Raw genomic sequence first — 9,230 nt, forward strand, 5'->3', positions numbered from 1 at the left:
ATGACAGTCTCGTAATATCCCCTCTTTCTCATAGAATGGGATACATCTCCTGATGATCTGGTCAGCTCCTTGTCTAAACAAATATGGTTCATCCCATATGTACCACTTCACCTCGTGCAAAAACTTCTTCTTTTGATCCGCATTCATGTTAGGAGGCATTATATTGCTAACAAGATAGTTCACAATGTCTGTGAACCGTGGCTCTTCCTCTTGAATTGCGAACAACTGCTCATCCGGAAAAGATTCGTTGATCAACGTCTTATCATGTAAAGTAGAATCATAATTCTCCAATCTAGAGAGATGGTCAGCTACTTGGTTTTTAGTACCTTTTCGATCCTTGATCTCTAACTCAAATTCTTGTAGCAAGAGCACCCAACGAATAAGTCTAGGCTTCGAATCCTTCTTTGAGACCTGATAGCGGATGGCAGCATGATCAGTGAATACTATCACCTTTGTCCCAAGTAAATAAGATCAAAATTTCTTGAAACCAAAAACTATAGCCAAGAGCTCCTTCTTAGTAGTGGTGTAGTTCAGTTGAGCTCCATTTAGTGTCTTACTAGCATAGTAGACCACATGAAAGATATTAGACTTTGCTGCCCAAGAACTGCTCCCACTGCATAATCACTTACATCACACATCATCTCAAAAGGTTCTCTCCAATCAGGTACCGTAATAACTGGTGCAGTGATCAAACTCTTCTTGAGAGTCTCGAATGCTGCCAAGCATTCATCATCAAATTTGAAGGGCACATCTTTCTTGAGCAAGTTGCTCAACGACTTAGATATCTTAGAGAAATCCTTGATGAAACGCCGATAAAAACCCGCATGACCAAGAAAACTACGGATTTCTTTCACAGAAATAGGTGGCGGAAGATTTTCAATGACTCCCACCTTGGCTTTATCCACCTCAAGACCCTTACTAGAGACCTTATGCCCAAGAATTATGCCTTGCTGCACCATGAAGTGACATTTTTCCCAATTGAGCACCATATTGGTTTCCACACACCTTTTGAGCACCAAACGGAGATTATTCAAGCATTCATCATACGAATGTCCAAAGACGGAGAAGTCGTCCATGAACACTTCGACATTATTTTCTATTATATCAGAGAATATAGCCATCATGCATCTCTGAAAAGTGGAAGGTGCACCACATAAGCCAAAAGAAACTCTGCGAAAAGCGAACGTGCCGAATAGACAAGTGAAAGTAGTCTTCTCTTGATCTTCTACTGCAATACAAATCTGATTATAGCCCGAATAGCCATCCAGAAGACAATAATACTCATGACCAGCCAACCTATCAAGCATCTGATCAATAAATGGAAGAGGGAAGTTCATCTTTTTGCACATCAATCAAGGTACGGCCTGTAGCCAAGAAAGGTCTTCCCAAGATTATGGGAATCTTCTTATCTTCCTCGAAATCCAGAATGACAAAATCTGCAGGAAAAGTGAGCTTGTCCACCTTTACTAGAACGTCATCCACGATGCCTCGTGGGTATATAATAGAACGATCAGCCAATTGTAGAGACATGTAGGTGCGCTTTGGATCAGGAAAATTCAGCTTTTTGAAGATAGACAACAGCATCAGATTGATGCTTGCTCCCAAATTGCAAAGGCACTTGTCAAATGACAACTTGCCAATGGTGCAAGGAATGATGAAGCTACCTGGATCCTTAAGCTTTGGAGGTAACTTTTGTTGCAGCACAGCACTTCACTCTTCCATTAGAGCAACGGTATCAAGATCATCCAGTTTCACCTTCCTTGAAAGAATACCTTTCATGAATTTTGCATAACTAGACATTTGCTCCAGAGCCTCAGCGAAAGGTATGTTGATGTGAAGTTTCTTGAACACCTCCAGAAACTTACCAAACTGCTTGTCCAACTTTTGTTTTTGCAATCTCTTAGGAAAAGGTGGTGCAGGATATAGCTGTTTCTCCCCTGTATTACCCTCAGGCAGACTGTGTTCAATAGTGGTCTTCCTTGGTTCCCCCATCTTTCTCCTTTTGCTTTTCTTCTTCATCTACGACTTCAACTTCTCCATCTTTTGCTTTTTCAGCATCAACATCTTTTCCAGACCTTAAGGTGATAGCTTTGACTTGCTCCTTAGCTTCCTTCCTGCATGGCACTTCAGTATCACTGGGAAGTGTGCCAGGTTGACGATTGAGCAAGGCATTGGCTATTTGTCCAATTTGATTTTCTAAGGTCTTGATTGAAACAACTTAACTTTCGCACAACAGCTTTAACTCCTCGAAATCAGCACTAGAAGGTGGAGCAGCACCTCCTTGTTGAGGATATGATTGCATTTGAGCATATTGCTGAGGTTGTTGGAATCCAGGTGGATTGAACTGTTTACTTGCAGCTTGATGATAAGGTTGCTGAACAATATTCTTATTATTGCTCCAGCTGAAATTGGGATGATTTCTGTTATTAGGATGATAAGTAGCGGGCACAGGCTGCTGCAGTCGCTGATAATTGTTCACATACTAAATAGATTCATTAACAAGAGAACACTGATCCGTAGCATGAGAGCCTGCACAAAGCTCGTAGACAATAGCTATTTGATTGACTCCATAGTTGGCTAAAGAATCGACCTTCATAGACAGCGCTTGGAGCTGCGCTGCAATAGCTGTAGTTGCATCAATTTCCAGAATACCTGCTACCTTCCCAGGCATCATCCTTTGAGTTGGGTTTTGATACTCGTTTGTAGCCATAGTTTCAATGAGATTATAGGATTTAATATAGATTTTGGCCCACAAAGCGCCTCCAGAAGCTGCATCGAGCATGGGCCGAGATTGGGCCCCCAAACCATTGTAGAAACCAGTGATCACCATCCAGTCAGGCATACCATGATGTGGACACTTTCTCAACATCTCCTTGTAGTGCTCCCAAGCTTCACACATAGATTCTCCTTGTTGCTGCGCAAACTGAGTAAGAGCACTCCTCATAGCTACAGTCTTGGCCATTGGATAGAACTTCACCAGAAACTTTTGCACGAGATCTTCCCAAGTAGTGATGGACCCAGCTGGTAAAGAATGTAAACAGTCCTTAGCCTTGTCCCTCAGAGAGAATGGGAAAAGCCTCAGCTTGATAGCCTCATCAGTAACACCATTATATTTGAAAATACTACAGATCTCGATGAAATTCCTGATATGCATGTTGGGATCTTCAGTCGCAGCACCTCCGAAAGAAACAGAATTCTGCATCATCTGAATAGTGCTCGGCTTGATTTCGAAAGTATTTGCCTGAATAGCCGGATGAATGATGCTCGACTGAATGTCATCAATTTTAGGCCGAGAAAAGTCCATAAGAGCTGGATCGGCTTGAACTATACGATCACCCATTGTTACAAGTTCTTTCCTTTCACTCTTTTTATCCGAATCTTTATGATAGAAAATAAATAAATCCTGATTACGTAGTTAATATTGTATTAATTACACATGATTAGGGCTGCAAGGCCCAATAAAAAGATGTATGATATTCAGACTAAAAAGGTTAACACATTGATCAGGCCTAATGGACCAGATCAGGCCGGATGGAACAAAGAAAGCCCAAAACCCTAATTATTAATTAATTTTATAATTAATTAATAAGGGAAAAATCAGCTATTGAGAAGAGTCCCAATAAGGACATAAATCCTTGTGGATTGGCCTCCAAGGAACCTCATAGGATAATGAATCAGCTTCCTACTTCCTAGGACTCCAAAGTCCATTCTAATTCAGAGACTTGACTACCAAGTCTCCTATACCAAGTCCAATTCAAAGACTCCCAACATCTATATAAGGGGCCTCACCCCACAAATCAGAACTACGTTTTTTGACTTGATCCTTGGCAATCAGCAAGGTACGTAGGCATCTTGTTAAGGCAGATCGAGTCACAAAACACAAGAGCAGTCAAATCGAGCCTCGAAGCTCATGTTCCTTAATAGAAAATACAGCAATCATATACTTTAGTTTTTAATCCATAGCATTTGGTGCCGTCTGTGGGAAAAACAACAACAACCATGGAAAGAACACGGAGAACAATTAGAGCTCTTGAGGAAGGAACACCATCGGGGACAACCCAAGTGATTTCGTCAACCGTGGAGATACCTCCTCATTCAACTTATGCAGCTACCCAAGGAGAAGCCCATATAGGGGCAACTCAACCTCAGCCACAAGGGACGATTCCCTCCGCTATTCAAGGTACGAATCCCCAAGTTCAACAACTACATACACTTGTAAATTCTCGACCCATCGAGTACGAATATTCAACTATTGTGACTACTAATCCCCCTTATGGGATGCCCCTTTACTTTGAGGTTGGAGGAAGTGGACATGCTGGACGGAGTGAAGCGCGAGGGCAATCGCCCCCATATATACGAGATTTGGCTCCTATCCCTGAGGATCAGGAATTTTCTGGTCCTTATACTGAGAGAGACTCCAAATCTTCGGATGATGAAATAGCCCCAAGAAGGAGACGTGCTGGCAAAGAGCCGATGGGTGATGGTAGCCAATGTCCTTAAAGCACCCAAGGGACGAATCCCCAAGAAGTGCAGGAAAGGATCAGGGCTCACGAAGCTGAGATTCAAAGGGTGAGGCGCGACTGGGAGGTGTACCAGACCACCAGACCACCAGACCCTCAGTACCTCCTAGGGTGAGAAATCCTTCTCCTATCATAGACCTGGATGCTCTAGTACAGAGAAGGGCTGTTGTCCCAAGGGCTGATCCAAGCAATCTTCTTCCCCTTGGAGATCCTGATGAACCTACTCCGCCATTCACTGAAGAAATAATGAATGCCCATATGTCAAGGAAGTTCAAGATGCCAACTATCAAAGCTTATGATGGCACGGGAGGTCCCGCTAATCATGTTAGGACATTCTCTAATGATGCTATTAAGTGTCGGGCCTTTCCCCAAACCCTGTCGGGTATGGCTCAAAGGTGGTATAGTCGTTTGCCCCCAAACTCTATTGGATTATTCAGAGAATTAAGTCAGGCTTTTATTAAGCAGTTTATTAGCGGGAGAGTGCATGAGAAAAGTTCAGCATCCCTCAGGAGCATTGTACAGGGAGCAAAGGAATCCTTGAGTGAATACCTGAATCGTTTCACAAAGGAGGCTTTGAAAGTCCCGGACCTTGATGACAAGGTAGCCATGATAGCACTGTAACAGGGAACTAGGGATGAATTCTTTAAGATGTCTTTGGCAAAACGCCCCCCTGAAAGCATGTTGCAGCTCCAAGATAGAGCCGGGAAGTACATCAAGGTGGAAGAGAGCATGAGGAAGACCGTAGTGAGTAATGAGCCCACTGGAGGCAAGAAGCGGAAAACTGACCTGGAATATATCTCTAAGGACAAGTATTCTAGAACCGAGCAAAACTCTGATTCAACCCCCAAGAAGGGAGGACCTGGGCAAAAGTTCACTGAATATGCTAAGCTGAATGCCCCTAGGAGCCAGATCTTGATGAAAATCGAGAAAGATCGAGATATACGTTGGCCTAAGCCTTTGAAGGCTGATCCAGCCAAGCTAGATAAGAGCAAGTATTGCAGATTTCACAAAGATGTTGGTCATGACACCGATGAGTGTAGATAACTAAAAGATGAAATTGAGTTCCTCATTCGGAAAGGAAGATTGAACAAATACAATGGAGAAGGAGGGGATATAAGCGAAAATGTGAGAAAAAACTTTGATAATCGAAGGAGAGATCAAGAAGATCAGGGACGAAATCCCCAACCTAGGGGATCGGTGATAAATACAATCTTCATAGGACCGCGCCCCCGAGGGCCTGTGATCAACACAATTTTTGGAGGACCAACTGCTGCTGGGTTATCCAAGAACTCCAGGATAGCGTATGCTCGAGAAGCTATGCATATTGTTGGGGAAGCCCCGAAGAGGGCTAGGACAGGAGTAACAATGTCTTTTGATGATTCTAATCTGGAGGGTGTGAAATTTCCCCATGACGACCCGTTGGTCATAACCCTGATAATATGGAACAACCCGGTAAGAAGGGTCCTTGTGGATAATGGTGCTTCAGTGGATATTTTGCTCCATGACACCTTTTTAAGGATGGGATATAATGACTCCCAATTGACCCCAACCGACGTGCCGATATATGGATTCGCGGGAGTGAAATGCCCTGTAGAAGGAATAATCAAGTTGCCAACAACCATAGGACAGGAACCAAGGCAAGCAACTCAGATGTTGGATTTTGTGGTGGTGAAGGCTAGTTCGACTTACAACGATATCATGGGAAGAACAGGGATACACGCCTTCAAGGCAGTCCCTTCTTCCTATCATTCAGCTATGAAGTTTCCAACCCGAGATGGGATTGGAGAAGAGAGAGGAGATCAAAAAATGGCTAGAAGTTGTTATGTGGCCTCTTTGAGGGTAGACGGAGTTGGGGGACATGTTCTTCCTATTGAAGACCTAGATATCCGAAAGAATGACGAGAAAAGAGGAAAGCCAGCAGAAGACTTGGTTTCAATTCCTTTAGCCCCCGAAGATCCTGAGAAGGTGACTTTTATTGGAGCCAAGCTCGAGGAACCCCTTAGAAAGAAGTTGGTGAAATTTTTGCAAGAAAATAGTGATGTGTTCGTTTGGTCGGTAGCTGATATGCCAGGAATAGATCCGGAACTGATCACTCATAAGCTAAATGTAGATCCAAGTCGGAAAATAGTGAAGCAAAAGAAAAGAAGCTTTGCTCCGAAAAGGCAAGAAGCTATTAAACAAGAAGTTGAGAAGCTCTTGGAGACTGGTTTCATTGAGGAGATACAATTTCCAAAATGGTTAGCAAATCCTGTAATGGTGTAAAAGGCCAATGGAAAATGGAGGATGTGTGTAGACTTCACTGATCTGAATGAGGCATGCCCCAAGGACTGTTTTCCATTACCAAGGATTAATACTTTGATAGATGCCACTACTGGGCATGAGATGTTGAACTTCATGGATGGATTTAGTGGATACAATCAGATCAAGATGCACAAGGATGACATTCCAAAGGTATCATTCATCACTGACTTTGGTGTTTATTGTTACCTTGTTATGGCATTTAATCTTAAGAATGCAAGATCCACCTATCGAAGGTTGGTAAATAAAATTTTTAAGGATCTTATTGGCAAGACTATGGAAGTCTATGTTGATGACATGTTAGTCAAGAGTCTAGTAAGGACTGATCATATAACCCATTTGAGGGAAGCTTTTGAGGTCCTGAGGTACCACAAGATGATGTTAAATCCTACGAAATGTGCTTTCGGAGTAGGATCTGGAAATTTTTTTGGATTGATGGTCTCGAAGAGAGGGATCGAGGCCAACCCCGATAAAATAAAGGCAATCCTGGACATGGAACCACCAAAAACTGTCAAGGATGTTCAGAAGCTCACAGGAAGGGTTGCTGCACTGGGACGATTCATTTCCAAGTCAGGAGACAAGTGCTTGTCATTCTTCAAGTCATTAAAGAACATTAAGGACTTTGTATGGAGTGAGGAAACCAGAAGGCATTCGAGGAATTAAAGGAATATATGGCTCAGGCCCCGTTGTTGGCCAAGCTAGCTTTGAATGAAGTTTTATACTTGTACTTAGCCATTTCAGAGAATGCCTTGAGCGCTGTATTGGTTAAAGAGGAACAAAAAATCCAGAAACCCGTATACTATGTCAGCAAAATTCTGCATGGTGCTGAGTTAAATTATTCAACTATCGAGAAATTTGCTCTAGCCTTGGTAATGGCTTCAAGAAAGTTACGTCCTTACTTTCAGGCTCATCAAATTGAGGTGCTAACAAATCAGCCCCTGAGAAATATCGTTCATAGTCCTAAGGCTAGTGGGAGGTTGATCATGTGGGCAATAGAGCTGGGAGTATTCGACATCAAGTATAAGCCACGAACGGCAATAAAAGCCCAGGCATTAACTGACTTCGTGGTGGAATGTACCATACCCAACCAAGAAGTCGGGGGGCAGGAAGATACCATACCTCAAGACAAGGAAGTTGATAGGGGGGACAAAGAAAAGGATGATAAGGAGAAAGAATACTGTGTTCTCTATTTTGATGGAGCATCAAAAATAAACTCAAGTGGAGCAGGTTTGGTTTTACAAAGCCCCGATGGGTTCTTGATTGAGTATGCCATAAAGTTAGACTTCCCGACCACGAACAATGAGGCTGAATATGAACCTGATTACGTAGTTAATGTTGTATTAATTACACATGATTTGGGCTGCAAGGCCCAATAAGAAGATGTATGATATTAACACCAAAAAGGTTAACATATTGATCAGGCCTGATGGACCAGATCAGGCCTGATGGAACAAAGAAAGCCCAAAACCCTGATTATTAATTAATTTTGTAATTAATTAATAAGGGAAAAATCAGCTATTGAGAAGAGTCCCAATAAGGACATAAATCCTTGTGGATTGGCCTCCAAGGAACCTCATAGGATAAGGAATCAGCTTCCTACTTCCTAGGACTCCAAATTCCATCCTAATTCAGAGACTTGAACACCAAGTCTCCTATACGAAGTCCAATTCAAAGACTCTCAACATCTATATAAGGGGCCCCACCCCACAAATCAGAACTACATTTTTTGACTTGATCCTTTGCAATCAGCAAGGTATGTAGGCCTCTTGTTAAGGAAGATCGAGTCACGAAACACAAGAGCAGTCAAATCGAGCCTCAAAGCTCACGTTCCTTAATAGCAGATACATAAGTCATATACTTTAGTTTTTAATCCATATCACTTTAAAAACTATCTTCTCCGGAAAATTAAGAGCTATATCTGTCTCCTCAGCCGTATCTAGGTTTCTCTTGCGGGTGCGAGAATGTGTTTGCATAAACTCTCGCTAGAGTACCTGAAACACAACCGGAAGCAGTAAGTAACAAGTCTTAATCAATGAATCCTAATGACCACTGATGGCAAGTACATAAACTAAACAATTAACACCGAGTCCCCGGCGGCGGCGCCAAAAACTTGTTAGGCACAAAGCATGCGCTAAATAAATCACACAAGTATACGCGTTCTCAAGTAATATAGAATGATTTCTAGTTCGTTCCCACGGAGACTCTGATTAATTATATTTAATTAACACTTACTCATCAATGTATGATTACTCTTCAATGTCAAGACAATAACAATTAAAGTTGATTGGATAATTAAACACTTAAATTATCAATATTAAACACACATGAGATCATAACTTCATTACTACTTCATTCAATAATTATTGTTATTACCCTTAGCATGTAATGGTGATGATATTAATCGAACAACAC

At 42.1% G+C, this 9,230-nt stretch overlaps 1 non-coding gene across 1 annotated transcript; it reads left to right on the forward strand.

The window, feature by feature from the left end:
- Positions 1–2,840: 2,840 nt before the first annotated feature.
- LOC141662430 (small nucleolar RNA R71) lies at positions 2,841–2,947 on the forward strand. Its single transcript, XR_012550547.1, has one exon. It is a non-coding gene; the product is annotated as a small nucleolar RNA R71 (small nucleolar RNA).
- The last annotated feature ends 6,283 nt before the right edge of the window (positions 2,948–9,230 follow it).

The sequence above is a fragment of the Apium graveolens genome, chromosome 5 (genome assembly GCF_009905375.1).
Source record: "Apium graveolens cultivar Ventura chromosome 5, ASM990537v1, whole genome shotgun sequence".
NCBI classification, from domain to species: domain Eukaryota; kingdom Viridiplantae; phylum Streptophyta; class Magnoliopsida; order Apiales; family Apiaceae; genus Apium; species Apium graveolens.